This window comes from Carcharodon carcharias, chromosome 19 (assembly GCF_017639515.1).
Source record: "Carcharodon carcharias isolate sCarCar2 chromosome 19, sCarCar2.pri, whole genome shotgun sequence".
NCBI classification, from domain to species: domain Eukaryota; kingdom Metazoa; phylum Chordata; class Chondrichthyes; order Lamniformes; family Lamnidae; genus Carcharodon; species Carcharodon carcharias.
The window spans coordinates 78,112,181-78,125,436 of NC_054485.1; the positions used below are offsets into that span (position 1 = coordinate 78,112,181).

The window sequence follows — 13,256 nt, forward strand, 5'->3', positions numbered from 1 at the left end:
TTGTGAGTGTGTGAGTTTAGAGTGATGAGATGGTTTTCTTACCCTGGTGGCACGGATGAGATCATTCATCCATTTTCTACACTGGATGGCCGACCTCTTGTGTTCAGTGTTAGCACTGACCATTTCTGCCTCCCCAAGCCAGAGTGGTGAGACTGATGGGCCTCCTGCAGCCAGAGCAGGGGTAGAGGACAGCTTGGTGGGCCTCCACAGTGTCCAGAAGGCATCCCAGGGATGCATCACTGAATCAGGGGGCTGCACTTTTCTTGGCTTTTGGGGCCATGTCTTCACCGTAGCAATCCTGGGCCGCAAGCATTGAGAATTGTGCACACAGCTGCAGTTTAAGCATGGTGCCCGGCGTGAGGAAGCGGTAAGGTAACAGTATTGCAGGCAAATCAGAAGCCATCTGCCTGTAAGACTGGGTGTTTCCTGTGGCTGCATAATTAATGAGGCGGGAAGGGAACGATACAGCATGAGAACCTGCTATTGCAGTTGGTGGGTAAAACATCTTTTTTCACGCTTAGTGCAAACCTGGGACGATTCCGCCACTGGCTCTTAAAGGGACCATCTCCCCAACATAAAAGGTAGGTCTTTCCCCAAAAGCACATGGGCCATCACACACGCTGGAATGAAAGCGGAAAATTGGCAGTTTGGAACCAGTTTACTGAAGCACTGTCAATTTCATCAGCTTTAGCCCCTCAGCATTTGCTCCCACACCCACGCGCTTCTCCATGTTAAAATTTCTCCCATAGTTCTAGAAAACTGGCCTGAATATGCTCAAGTAATTCACTGAATTTGGGACCCCAAACTTGCCAATTGTAAGCACCCTTGCATTAAACTTCTATGATGCCCAAATCTATACACCCCACTATTTTATCATTGCTTTTAGATCTGCACACAACTATCACCAAAATCATACATCCCTTTTATTCCTCACTACCTACAGTGTTTCTACTGCCTGTTCACCCCTACCGATATCCCCTCTCCCTATTTTTTTTTCATTCTTTCATGGGATGTGGGCGTTGCTGGCAAGGCCAGCATTTGTTGCCCATCCCTAACTGCCCCTTGAACTGAGTGGCTTGCTAGGCCATTTCAGAGGGTAGTTAAGAGTCAACCACATTGCTGTGGGTCTGGAGTCACATATAGGCCAGGCCAGGCAAGGATGGCAGATTTCCTTCTCTATCAGGGATTTGTGAACCAGCTGGTTTTTTACAATTGATGGTAGTTGTCATGGACATGAGATTAGTGACAGAATTATTAATTGATTTTAAACTCTACTAGCTGTTGTGGTGGGATTTGAACCCATGTCCCCATGGCATTGGCCTAGGCCTCTGAATTACTCGTCCAATGACATTATTACTATGCCATTACCTCCCCCAATACAGTCCCTTAGCAATATTACTCCTCCTCCGCCTTTTCCAATTGCCCCATCCTTTCTAAAGACCTTATACCTTCTTGTTTTCCTCTTTGTCTTGCATATAGCCTTGTCTCAGTGACATTCACTTCTCAAAACTGAAGCCAAAGCAAAAAGGCATGCATGCAGGATGTAGATATTAAAGAATAAAGTGGCAACAGGGAATTTGAAGAGATTAGGAAAGAAGTCAAAAAATTATTAGGAAAACAAGGAGGAACTATGAAGTTAAATTGGACCATTACTGCATGGGGTGTTGGGGGGATGGGTATGTGAGTGGAGTCCAGGATCCTGGTATCTCCTCTCCTTACCCTGGAGCTGGTAGATGAGACTTCTTCAATCTCACTCTAGTTTCTGTTTCAGAACCTGAAATTCAGCCTGTCTGACTTTGATCCCCCTGGTATCTGGTGACTGTTTATCTCTTCAATTGGGTATTTTACTGGTTCTGCAGTTTGTGAGAGAAAGGATCAAATTTCAAGTTAAACAGAAAAATGGAGTCTCGATAGACTTCTTGTTTATTTTGTTTTTTCTAGTCTCTATAAACCGCAGCAGTTTTGCCCTCAAAATTTTTATTCCGAGTCCCTGATTGGAACAGGGACAGTGGATTCCTAGAATGTTGCTGATCATTTTCTCCATCTTCTTGTGTGTTTTTCCTGGGTCTCTCCTGGTAAGTACAGAATTCAGCCTTCCATTCTCACTCTCCATGTCACCCTTATGTCTCTAGCTCAGGATCTGGGCAATAAATCTCCTGGGATTTTACTGGGAGTGGGAGTTTCAGTGTCTGTAGGGAATGTTTGTCACAATATTATAGACAGAGGAGGACACATTCTCAGTCTCCCTCAGTCTCCATTTTTCTCACTCTCCTTCTGGCTCTTTCTCTCACTCTGTCCCTTTGCCATTGTCCCTATTGCTTTATACTTCACTATATTTCTGTCCCTGTATGGGAGGAATGTTAAGTTAAAAGATGTGCTGGTTTGGATCAGTGAGAAGGCTCAAATCTCAGATATCAATTTCCAGATACAAACCCAATGACAATCCATCTATTTCCAGCTTTAACTTAGATTGTAAGATGGGAGGGTGACCAACCTGTTCCAAAGAAGGTGGATAGGAGCTTTAAATGTAACAATGAGGCTGAGAGACTCCAACTTCACTTCAGGACCTAGATGAAGGGAGCACTCAGTAGTCTGCTCACATACCTCAGCCACACTGTGTTAACTTATACATTATAACATTTGTGCACTTGTAGTTGATCCTTGCCTTGTTGATGGTCTGGAACAACAAAGCTGAAAAAAGAAATCTTTGTATTAAGAGCTTCCACCTCGCTAAGGAAGCTTCAGGCCAATCTACATTCAGAAACCTGCTCTAAAAACTCTGCCCACAGTTTCACAGCTGTAACAAATTGCACCACCCAACCTGAGACAATACACAATGTTCGAAAACAATCAATAGTGTTTGAAATAAAACAACCCAAAACATTCTAAAAAAAAGGAGTCTACTCACCCTATCTCCCAACCTAACTGAAACTTTAAAAATTCCAGTATCTGGATCCAGTTCCACATCTTTGCCAAAAGCTAATCAGTTCTTCCTTGGGCTATAAACTTTCTATGAACAAAGTTTTGTTGAGGTCCGTCCATTAGTTTTTGAGAGATATTGTTTATAGACAAACAGAGGAGGAGACGGGAATTCTCTCTGATCCGAGAGGAGGGGACAGGAATTCTCTCTGATCCAAGAGGCGGGGAACGGGGATTCTATCTGATCCAAGAGGGGGGATGGGGATTCTCTCTGATCAGAGAGGGGGAACGGGGATTCTCTCTGATCTGAGAGGGGGGGGATGGGGTTCACTCTGATCCGAGAAGGGGGATGGGGATTCTCTCTGATCCGAGAGGGGGGGACGGGGTTCACTCTAATCCGAGAGGCGGGGACGGGGTTCACTCTAATCCGAGAGGGGGGATGGGGATTCTCACTGATCCGAGAGGGGGGAATGGGGTTCGCTCTGATCCGAGAGGGGGGGACGGGAATTCTCTCTGATCCGAGATGGGGGAGGGGGCCATGGGAATTCTCTCTGATCCTAGAGAGGGGGGGACGGGAATTCTCTCTAATCCAAGAGGGGGGGATGGGGTTCACTCTGATCCGAGAGGGGGGGACGGGGTTCACTCTGATCCGAGACGGGGGGGACGGGGTTCACTCTGATCCAAGAGGGGGGGGACGGGGTTCACTCTGATCTGAGAGGGGGGATGGGAATTCTCTCTGAGCCGAGACGGCGGGGGGGGGAATGGGAATTCTCTCTGACCCTAGAGAGAGGGGACAGGAATTCTGTCTAATCCGAGAGGTGAGGATGGGGTTCACTCTGATCTGAGAGGGGGGGATGGGAATTCTCTCTGATCCGAGACGGGGTTGGTGGGAATTCTCTCTAATCCGAGAGGGGGGGACGGGGTTTTCTGCACAGACACATGGTTTATGAACGATGTATCCACACCCCCGGAAGGAAACAGCCAACTTGCACTTGCACCATGAAAGCCTGCCCCTCAGCCATAACACCCTGTGGGCAGACTAAGATGCTTAACAGTGGGCATCACCCCTCAGTGGGTGGACAACACACCCTCAGGAGCTGCCTATTAATCTGATTGGCCAGCAGCTCCTGAGTGCAGGAAGAAGGTTGAAGACTATCATGGCTGTCCAGGATAGGTAAGTCCCAGTGTTTTAGGGCGCAGATGATCACTGAGCCCATGGGAGATGAGCGGGTGTTGGGGGACTGGGTTCTGTCCATCAGGCAGTGTGAATGGAAAGGGAGAGTGTCATCTTGGGCGTGCCCCCAATAATCACAGGGCAACCCCCTTCCTTCCCACCTTTTCTCTTGAAGAAAATTACAAAGGCCCTACCCACTCCCACCCTACTGCGCACATGAAATATATTTTGGCATGGGTAGTGTGTTATTCAGGTCATTAGGCTTGTTAACAAGCCTAAATAACCCTTAATTATTTATTTTTGGCAGGCAGGCTGCTGATTTTGGCATTATGTGGTGTAAGCTTTGGGGTGGGCTGGAAGGAGGTGGACTGGGCACCTGACCTATTTTACGTGCCCCTCGGAGGGGACACATCAAATCCAGCCCATAGAAACAAATACACATACATTTCACACACATACATAAACAAATGTACACACTGTACATAGACATACATACACAAACAAATATACACACACATACACAAACAAATACATACGCAGCTCATAAAAATACACAAATACACACGCAGCTCCCACAAATAACACACACACACACACAAATGCACATACAGCTCACGCAAATACACACACAAACAAATATACACACATACACACACAAATGCACACACAGCTCACACAACTACATGCACACGCAAATACACACGCATCTCACACAAATACACACACACAAATGCACACGCAGCTCTTCACCTTCCACTCACTAATCATCAGCTCAAATCTCTGCTGCCTGTACCCTGTGCTGCACTCACTCACCAGCTCTCTCCATTTCCTGGCTGGGTGACAGGAAGCAAAGAGTAGTGCTTAATGGATGTTTTTCGTGCAAGAGGACAGAGTGGTGTTCCCAAGAGGTCAGTATTGGGACTCTGGCTTTTCCTGATATATATTAATGACCTAGACCTTGTTGTGTAGGGAACGATTTCAAAATTTGCGAATGATACAAAACTTGACGCATTGTAAACTGTGGGGAGGACAGTCTAGAACTTTGAAAGGGCATAGGCAAGTTGGTGGAAAAGGCAGACAGGTGGAAGATGAAGTTTAATGCAGAGAAGTGTGAGGTGGTTCATTTTGGTTGGAAGAACATGGAGAGACAATATAAAATAAAGGGCACCACTCTAAAGGGAGTGGAGGAGCAGAGGGACCTGGGTGTAAATGTGCATTGATCAGTGAAGGTGGCAGGACAGGTGAAGAGACCAGTTAATAAAGCCTACAGCATCCTAGTCTTTATCAATAGGGCCACAGAGTACAAGAGCAGGGAGGTTATGTTGAATTTGTATAAGTCACTAGTTTGACCTCAACTGGAGTATTGTGTCCACTTCTGGGCACACACTTTAGGAAGGATAAGAAGGCATTGGAGAGAGTGCAGAAAAGATTCACAAGAATGGCTCCAGGGACGAGGAACTTCAGCTACATAGATAGATTGGAGAAGTTGGGACTTTTCTCCTTGGAGACGAGAAATCTGAGAAGATTTGATAGAGGTGTTCAAAACCATTAGGGATCTGGACCGAGTGGATAGGGAGAAATTGTTCCCACTTGTGAAAAGGTTCAAGAACCAATGGGCACATATTTAAAATAATTAGCAAAAGAAGCAAAAGCGATATGAAGGGAAACTTTTTTATGCAGTAAGTTGTTAGGATTTGGAATGCACTGCCTGAGAGTGTGTTGGAGGCAGGTTCAACTGAAGCATTCAAAAGGAATTAGAATGTTATCTGAAAAGGAAGAATGTGCAGGGTTATGAGGAGATTTGCGCAGGGGAACGGTACTAGGTGATTGCTCATTCGGAGAGCCAGTGCATTCACAATGGGCCAAAGGCCTCCTTCTGTTTTGTAACAATTCTGTGATTCTGTAACCTGCTCCAGCTCTACAATCTGCCGCCTTTGACCTTTGGTGTCTCGTGCTTTCCCTTCCCTTTGCCATTCTACCTCTCTTACCTCCTTTAAGGTGTTCCTTAAAACCCACCTCTTTGACCAAGCTTTCAGTCACTGCTAAAACCTCCTCTTTTATCTGATATCCGTGAGGGGCCTTGGGACATCCATTTATGATGCTATGTAAACACAAGATGTTCTTAACTTGCAGCTCAATCATGCCTGATAATTGGCTGAGTATAAATGAAGATAGATCAATGGACTTTGTGAAAACATTCTCCTTGGCAGCAGCTCCCTGTGTGTCTTATTACAGGAGACATTTAATTCTGGGGGTTTCTGCCTGTTGGAGGGAACATGGACATACAAGCTCTGGGTTGACCCTTTCAGCCAGGAATGCTGTATGACTGCCATTCTGATTGCCCAATCCAAGATACCCATGTGTGGCAATGGGCAGAGTGAGGGGGCAATGGTCTGTTGAGCACATCAAGATACAGGAAATTAAAATCCAGGCTTAAAGACATAACAATGGCTGCACTTCAAGCTGGTTCACTGTATTTGAAACAAACTGAAATGAGTTGAAGTACCTGATGGGGGACATTCTGATGGAAGGTTTTTACACAAAATCTTAACCCACCTATTGTGTGCTGTGTGTTTCTGGCACTTGATATCTTTCTTTTGAACTCTAGTCACATTCTGCTCCAAGTTTAATTCGTTAAGACCCACTATTCAGAATTGACTAAGCTTCTTCAAGAAAATACTTCCCTGTCAGTTAACACTCAACATTGCTACTTTTAACAATGGATAAATCACATAATCCCTCAATCTCACAGTGAGCTGGCCAAAGGTATATCAGAAGCATTGAGCAGCAGTGTCATTGTTACACCCATGCTCTTTGATTGATCAGGAAACCTTCAAGGGGAATATTATTGTCAGTCTTCCTGCTGTCTGTGGGTCTATCAAGAGAAAATTCTGCCCCACAAGTCACTTCATTCAAATTTGAGTATACATCCATTATTCCTACTTTCTCTCTTCTACTACCAACCAATCTCCAAACCAAATCAATAATTTGAATACAATTCCATGAACTTAAATTTTAATTAACAGTCTCCTTTGTGGAAACTTACTAAATATATTCTGGGAGTTCATAAAACCTATGCACATAGATACTCCCCTGTCTCCCATTTCATAGAGGCATAGAGTAATTTACAGCACAGGGAGAAGCCATTGAGCTGATGTTGGCTCCCCTGGAGCAGTCCAGTCAGTTCTGTTCTCCTGATCTATCCCTGTAACCCTAAAAGTTTATTTCCTTAGGTGCCTATCCAATTTACTTTTGAAATCATTGATTGTTCTGATTCTACCCCACTCATTGGCAGTGAGTTCCAGGTCATTATCAGCAGCTGCATAAATGTCCTTCCTCACATTCCCTGGCATCTCTTACCCAAAACCTTAAATCTAGACCTTCTACCATCAGCTAATGGGAAGAGTTTCCCTTGCCTATCTTACCTAAACCTGTCATAATCTTGTACAGCTCTCATTCCCTCAATCTCAAAAATTGCTGGAAAAACTCAGCAGATCTGACGGCATCTGTGGAAAGAAAAACAGAGGTAACGTTTCAATTCTGTATGACTCTTCTTCAGAACTACAAAGAAGTAAAAATGTGGTGAAATATATACTGTTTAAGGGGGGTGGGATAGGTGAAGCTGGATAGAAGGCCAGCGATAGGTGGAGGCAAAGGGGAGATTGCGAAAGATGTCACAAACAAAAGGTTGAAGCGGTGTTGATGGTGGTGATACTGGCTAAAGGAGGTGCTAATGGTGACATTAAGAGTAGAAAGCAGGATGAGCAAGTGACAGATGGCTCCTAGTCGGGGTGGGGGGGGGGGGGTGGCGGGGGGCGGGGGGGTGGTGGGTGACAATGTGGAAGAAAAGATCGAAATAGGCTAAAAGGTGGGGATAAAACAACATATGGAAATAAATTTTAAAAATAATAATAATAGAAATAGGTAGGAAAAAACATATATAAAAATTAAAAAATAAATATTTGAAAAAAGGGGTGAGGATGGAGGAGAGAGTTCATGATCTAAAATTGTTGAACTCAAAGTCTGGAAGGCTGTAAAGCGCCTAGTCGGAAGATGAGGTGCTGTTCTTCCAGTTTGCGTTGAGCTTCACTGGAACAATGCAGCAGGCCAAGGACGGACATGTGGGCATGAGAGCAGGATGGCGTATTGAAATGGCAAGCGACAGGAAGGTCTGGGTCATGCTTGCGGACAGACTGAAGGTGTTCCGCAAAGTGGTCACCCAGTCTGCCTTTGGTCTCTCCAATGTAGAGGAGACTGCTTGTGGCTCACCAGCCATTTTCACCACTGTGTGTTTACATACATACATTGTAATCCTGTGTTTGTATTCCTTAAAGTACTTCTCAGTCTTCTCCTATCTAATATGGTACTACTTCCTTCCCTTGCACTGGCCAACGCTCCCACGTTATGCACCTTATTCCTCTTTTCTGCTTCTATATGTTAGTGACCAGCCCCCTGCCACACTAATGAACCTTTCCACAGACATCGGTCCCAGTCCAGTTGGGGTGCAACCATCTTCTTTGAATAGCTGTTATTTCATTTGCCACAAAATAAAAACCTAGGCGCTCTACGTAATGGCTCCAGTCTTCCATGGACGAGTCATAAAGGTGGATTCTGCAGAAAAGTGGCTGGTGAGTATACTTTTCATTCTTTCCTAAAGAACTAGTGTACTCACATTTACAAGACGAGCTGTAGCATCGGAGCTATTTATCCTCCTCATCAAATGTAATAAACTTGATGGACCAGACAAGTTTCTTACTTGAAGCAGAAAACTTTATTGTAGAGCTCCTTTAGAAGCTACATGTTTGAACCAGGCCCACGACTAGAAAGCTCCACCACCCCCCCCCACCGACCCAAGATTACCAGCACTTAGGGCTGATTTGTCAGTACAATCACGTGACCCCCAAAGGCAGTAGGAAGAGTTATACCTACAATCACGAGTGTCACACTAGAATTCTACCTCTCACTAGATATTCTATAGGTGTCACGATGGAATTCTATCTCTTTCAGTATATGTTCTATAGGTGAGACAATAGAATTCTATCTTTCACTGTAAATGCTCTATAGGTTTCACACTGGAATTCCATCTCTCATGGTATATGTTCTATAGGTGTCACACTGGAAGTCTGTCTCTCTCAGTATACGTTCTGTAGGTGTCACATTGGAATTCTGTCTCTCAATATATGTTCTATAGGTGTCACACTGGAATTTTGTCTCTCTCACTATATGTTCTATGGGTGTCACATTGGAATTCTATCTCTTTCAGCATATGCTCTATAGGTGTCACACTGGAATTCTATCTTTCGCAATAAATGTTCTATAGGTTTCACACTGGAATTCCATCTCTCACGGTATATATTCTATAGGTGTCACACCGGAATTCTGTCTCTCTCAGTACATGGTCTATAGATGTCACACAGGAATTTAATCTCTCTCAATATATGTTCTGTAGGTGTCACATTGGAATTTTGTCTCTCTCAGTAAATGTTCTATAGGTATCACACTGGAGTCCTACCTCTCCTAGTATATGTTCTATTGGTATCACACTGGAGTCCTACCTCTCTCGATATCTGCTCAATAGGTGTCACACTGGAATTTAATCTCTCTCAGTATATGTTCTATAGGTGTCACAATGTCTAATTCTGATTATATTTCTTTTCAAGCTGTCACCCTGTGGGACTTGGAGACTCTTCAAAAGAATGTGAATGTACAATCTAATCATGAAACTCAGTTTAAGATCCATACATCAGACACCATTGGCGAAAAAACATCAGCTTTGGACATCGATGGATCATTGAAAGCAAGCTCTATCACTCGATTGATGAAGTTTGATGGATCTGCAAAATATCTCAATAGCTCAAGAAGATCAAATCAACAGGCCTGAGTGACCCTTCAGTACCGAACAACAGCTAAATTTAAGGAACTATCAATGAACCACTTAGAGCAGCAGAATATAACCCACTCACACGTATTTGATCACCTTCTCACATGGTTACAGCAGTGCTGTACGGGGCTCAGGCTTTCTTTATGTTTGATCAAGAGGCTACTTCAACAGAGACTCTACAGGATATTCAGGATAACATGGGGGGATGATTAAAGTTATTCCTGTGATTGCAGTTCAGGGTCATGGCCTCCCTAAAAATGACAGGTGAACAAAAATCAAATGTCCAGAAATTCAGCTGCACCTTTTATGGGGATTTCTCACTGGAATACAATTCCACCACACTCTAAGGTACAATCAAAATCTACAGAACCCTCCCAAAGTTACTGGGACTTGATGGAGAGCATGCAGTGCCTATGAGTGTCTGGCTCTACCCACTCAACAAGTTGGACTCCAAAGCTGCTCAGCTGGTTCGAGACATAAGTATCGGACTGGTCAATCGCTCCCAGTCTGTGCTGGAGTAGCTCAATGAGACAGTGATGAGATGCAATGATATGATCGGAGACAGTGTCACTGTTCAATTTCCAGAGATTGGGAACAGGATAATGAAATTCTGAGAGATGTGTCTGGGGTACAAACTGGTTTTCCAGAAGAATTTAGCCAGTGTGTTAGCATCTATCCAAGGAGGTGGGAAGGAGGAAGGGTTACTGGTGGATATTCTGAATAACAAGGAACAGTCACCTTTTAGAGGTCAATATCTAATCACATGGTTGGAATGCATGGAAAAAGAAATAGCAGTGGTGAGATCTTAACTTGATTATAATGAAAGGCATCCAAATAATTTCATCAAATAATATGCTAAATGAAGAATTACTGGATCCAAACTATCAATAGGTTGTCTGTTTCATGTTTATATTATTACATTGGGAAGAGTAGTATCTCTCTGCTCTTTCAGGATACCTGAATAAGCTCAACATTTCACACATGAAAAACCCACCACAGACCCAAGACATGAAGGAAAAAAAGAGTAAACCATGGTTTAACATAACATCAGTGTGCAAACATATACGGAAGCAGGCCAGACTCTGCAGGCTTTGCAAACGCCAACAAAGATCACAAGAAAACTAAGTTTATCATTGCTTCTGTATCTTCCCAGGCCTAAAAAGGAGTAAATATTTATCTGTGTGAAGATGGGACTAACATAATTAGTGAATATCACCTCCCATCAAAGCCTGGTCGGCCTGTGCCTTCCAAGGTAACACATGAAAGCATAACACTGGTCTTACAGCCACCAAGTTATGATGCTGGAGAGGTAGTGAGGTTCAGGGTGGTTTATAAAACTGTGCAACAGGAGGAGTGGACATCTGAGGAGACACCAGTAAAATAAGAGGTATTCACAGTATTTAATTTACAGCCAAACACCCAAAATGATTTCCGATGTGGAACAGTATATAAGATAAGAGTGAGCGTGCCAAATGATAAGTGTGACACTGTTTGCACATCTCCTTCTCCAAATCCAAGCATGTCTGAAGATCATATAGGTAACTTGATAATGATAGTAATATAATAACCATATCAGAGGGGGAAATTAAGCATTTTTGGAGTAGAAATTCTGGTTGCTGGTGTGGAACAGCCATGTGAGGTCTGGTTTTGCTGGAGGGAGCCATTTTATTAGATTTGCACTAAGCACAAGGACAGGCAAGAAGGAAAGGGTGGTTGGTAGCTTTGTTAGTACACAATGAGATAAGTACGAAAGCAAGAAATAATCTTGGATCGGAAGATGTAGAATCCATATGGGTGGAAATAAGAAATAACAAGGGGAAGAAGACACTGGTGGGAATTGTCTATAGGCCCCCCTAACAGTAGCTATACAGTCAGACAGAAAATAAATCAGAAGATCATGAGGGCATGTGAAAAGGGCAGTACATTAATCATGGGCACTTTAATTTTCAGGTAGATTGGAAAAACCAAATTGGTAGAGGAAGGCATCAGCAAGAATTCATAGAGTGTGTTCGAGACAGTTTCCTAGATCAATATGTTGCGGATCCAATCAGGGATCAAGCTATTTTGGATCTGGTAATGTGTAATGAGGCAGGTTTAATAAATGATCTCAGAGTAAAAGATCCCCTAGGAAACTATGATCATAACATGGTAGAATTTAGCATTCAGTTTGAGAGTGAGAAACTTGGGTCAGAAACAACTGTGCTAAACTCAAATAATGATAATTACAAAGGAACGAGGGCAGAGTTGGCTGGAGTGGACTGGGATAGGATTTTAACAGAAAATACGGTTGATGAACAATGGCAGAAATTTAAGAAAATAGTTCATGACTCTCAATAAAGATATATCCCAGTGAGAAAGAAGGATTGTAAGAGGGGGATAAACCAACCATGGTTAACCAAGGAAGTTAAGGATAATATCAAAGTGAAAGAAAAAGCATACAATGTGGCAAAGATTAGTGGTAAGCCAGAGAATTGGGAACATTTTAAAAACCAACAACAGATGACCAATAAAAAGTAATAAAGAGGGAGAAAATAAACTTTAAAGGTAAACTAGCAAGTAATATAAAATTGGACAGTAAGAGCTTCTTTAAATATATATATAAAAAGGAAGAGAGAGGCCAGTGAACATAGGCCCCTTAGAGAATGAGGCTGGGGAAATAATAATGAGGAAACAGGAAATGGCAGGGGAGTTGAATAAATACTTTGCATCAGTCTTCATGGTAGAAGAGACTAATAGTATTCCAAAAATACTAAATAATCAAGGGCCAAAAGTGAAGGAGGAAATAAGTACAATAAATATCATTAGGAAAAAGTACTAGAGAAACTAATGGGGCTAGAGGCAGATAAGTCACCTGGATCTGATGGGTTGCATCCTAGGATATTAAAGGAAGTAGCTACAGAGATAGTGGATGTACTGGTAATAATCTTCCAAGAATCCTTAGATTCTGGAAAAGTCACAGAGGGTTGGAATACTACCCTGATTCAAAAAGAGAGACAAAAAACAGGTAACTATAGGCCAGTTAGCTTAACATCTGTCATCAGGAAATTCTGGAGTCTATTATAAAGGATGTAATAGCAGAACATTTAGAAATACATAATCTAATCAAGCAGAGTCAGCATGGTTTCATGAAGAGGAAATCATGCCTGACAAATTTATTAGAATTCTTTGAGGATGTAAAAAGCTGGATAGATAAAGGAGAACCAGTAGATGTAATAGATTTGGATTTCCAAAAGGAGTTTGATAAGGTACCACACATAAGGCTACTTGATAAGATAAAGCACA

General features: G+C 43.0%; 1 pseudogene; it reads left to right on the plus strand.

Moving 5' to 3' along the window:
- Window positions 1-344: 344 nt before the first annotated feature.
- LOC121291244 lies at window positions 345-10,825 on the plus strand (annotated as a pseudogene).
- Window positions 10,826-13,256: the final 2,431 nt, after the last annotated feature.